The sequence below is a fragment of the Lepeophtheirus salmonis genome, chromosome 1, assembly GCF_016086655.4.
Source record: "Lepeophtheirus salmonis chromosome 1, UVic_Lsal_1.4, whole genome shotgun sequence".
NCBI lineage: Eukaryota > Metazoa > Arthropoda > Copepoda > Siphonostomatoida > Caligidae > Lepeophtheirus > Lepeophtheirus salmonis.
In genome coordinates this window covers 29,817,917-29,820,786 of record NC_052131.2, presented here as the reverse complement: position 1 = coordinate 29,820,786, position 2,870 = coordinate 29,817,917, and the positions used below count along the sequence as shown (strand labels likewise).

General features: G+C 26.4%; 1 long non-coding RNA gene across 1 annotated transcript; it reads left to right on the top strand.

Annotated features, from left to right (window-relative positions):
- Nucleotides 1-544: 544 nt before the first annotated feature.
- LOC139907617 (uncharacterized) lies at nucleotides 545-1,075 on the top strand. The gene is made up of 3 exons (XR_011784335.1): nucleotides 545-576; nucleotides 633-715; nucleotides 785-1,075. It is a non-coding gene; the product is annotated as an uncharacterized lncRNA (long non-coding RNA).
- The last annotated feature ends 1,795 nt before the right edge of the window (nucleotides 1,076-2,870 follow it).

Sequence of the window (2,870 nt, the reverse complement as noted above, 5' to 3'; positions counted from 1 at the left end):
CTTATTTAAATAATAAATTTGAAATATGAGGTCTCGAGACCACATTAATATTTTAAAGAACAAGACTATACAGGCTCCGGTCACCGTTTTTATATGGAAGTGTTAATAATTAGAGATATAAAAAAATCCTGTTGTTAATTGAATCAAAAACTCCTTGCATAAATATGATGTATATATTTTACTTATCAAAGCTGTCATCGTTATTCGTTTTTCTTCTCACTAAGTCATTACAAGATCTATGGAGTCTTAAAGTAAAGAAGTGTTGTCAAAGATTAAGGAAGAAATTGTGGAAAAGGATACTTTTCTTACCTTAGACGATACTATAGGTAGATCCAGATATTATATATTTTCCCATGTACCCGGAGACTGAGGACTCAGATCCAAATCAATGTGACATAAAACCAGAAAGACCTGGAGCATGGGGACTCAGAGTTTACCTGAACACTAAAAGATAGACTCAACTACAGTTCTCAAAATTGGACTTAATGGATCTTTACTATTTAAAAAAAAATTATATTTAGTATTAACTATTTAGGATGAATAATTATCTATTGAATATAAAGAGAATCCATAAATGTGGGTTCACAAACATTAGTTCATGTTAGTTTTCATTAATGATTATCTTTTTGTAGGGTGGGTTCGTCATAGGATATCTGTTGTTTAAGTAAATAATAATTTATTTATTATGTAAATTGCAACCCCGAATAAAACAACGGTAATGAAATTATTTTGACTTGCAGAGTATGTTAATATTTTATTTGTCGAAATTTTGTTTCATTTCCAGGAATATATTTGATTGCTTTATAGAAGAGGTGGAAATACGTACATATCCTATAATATTCCCTTCCAGCCATCAAATTATGAGAAAATTTATTATAAACAATCTGAAATCCAATCAAGTCTCGAGTCTTAGCTTTCGAATGTAAGTCATGTCGTAAGTCCTCGATCGAGTCGTAAATCTTCAAAATATGGACTCAAGCCCCTACCTACAGAGTGAAGATTATGTATTGGAATAATATTGCACCTTCTATATATTATTTTTTTTTAAGTTTCAGAGGCGTCGACAGGTTGTGGACTGGAAAGGCTGTAGCACCCCCCCCACAAAAAAAAATTACTTTTTCCTAGAAAATTTAAAATTCGATTATTTTTTTTTTTTTTTTCAAAAAATTTTAATTTTTCAACTTGTTTTTAAAAATATAATTTTTTGTGAAAAATTATACATTTTAGAAAATTTTCTACAAATTTTGTTTATTTGAAATTATATTTTTGAATTTTTTTTCCAAAAAATTTAATTTTTTGACAATAATTATGAATTTTTGAAGTTTTTTTCCAAAATATTTAATTTTTGTATTTTTTTTTCAAAAAATTCCAAAAACCTAGCCCCTTCCAAAATATAATCCTGTGGACGCCTCTTTACTTGTTTTGTACTTATTTAATTCAACCATTCTAATTAAATATTAATAAAATATAATCATTATTAATGTACTATTTTTCATACAATCAAAAGTATTGAAGCCTCAATTTATCATTACATTATACAAAATATACTCATTATTAAAATTGTGTTATTGTAAGATGTTGAAAATAATAATAAAGTTTAGTCATGATTGTATCAATAGTGTATATATTATTTTATATACAACTGAATAGCGTCAGCTTATGCAACCATCTTTAAAGATTTTTCTTAGTGTGCCACCTTATCTGCATTCCAGATGGAAGGGTGGCCCGTTCCTTTGTGAAACTAATAAGTACATCATAATTAAAAAATTAAATTGGTAGTTCTAAAATAAAAGGTATATACTAATGGAATACGATATACCAATGAATTATTGGATATACATATAACATTATAAATTGACTTTATGAAATATTTTTTAAATTAATATTATATATACAATTACACCAAAAGTATTGATACTTTAGGAATAGGAAGGATTTATAGCTACACTATACATAAGTCATAGCAAAGGGGGGTTGAAGGGACTGTAGCCCCACCCAAATTAAGGAATTTTTACTCTTTAATAAAAAAAACTTTTTCGTAATTCGGCCGAATTATGCAGCAGAGTAAAAAGTCAATTTTTTGAAATTTATCGTATAAATCAATGAATTAATCATATTAATAATTTTCAATGAAGAGGATTTTTTTGCAAAATAACAATAATAGCTGTAGGCTTTTGAAACTTTTTTCCAAAAAAAATTAATTTTTGTGAAAAGTTGTGGGGTTTTCAAAAGAAAATTTACCTGTTCGTGGCTTTTTGAAAATTTTCTAAAATAATTTCATTTTTTTGTGAATAGCTGAGGACTTTTGAATATTTTTTCCTAAAAATTTAATTTTTTTAACAGCTATGGGGTTTTCAAAGTTTTTCCAAAAAAAAATAATTTTTTCAGAATAGTTAAAAGACTTGAATTTTTGGATTTTTACAATAAAATTCCAAAACTAAGCCCCCCCCAATTAAAAAATTATGTAATTCTGCTGACGTCCTTGTATATATACGATAAATTTGTCCCAATTTAATAGTTTTGAAAAAATAAGGACAAATGGTTATATTATTTTTAATGGTTATATTTTACAATTTATAAATTAAAAAAATATAATAATAATTGTAAATTTTACCCAGCGACACTTTCCAGATAAAAAGTTCAATCTTTGAGACTGTTATTACCCTTATTTTAATTATTTCATGCTCAAATTTTTCCAATACATATTTTTTAACCAACAAATTAACAGGAAGATTATTGAAATAGAATAACCAAATTTGTAGCTCTAGCCAGGGAGAATTAGAAAAATGTGAAACTTCTTTCTTCCACTCCTTGCGCTAGCATTTTTATTTTAACTAATTTAAATGTTATTATTGTGTGCTAAATTGATA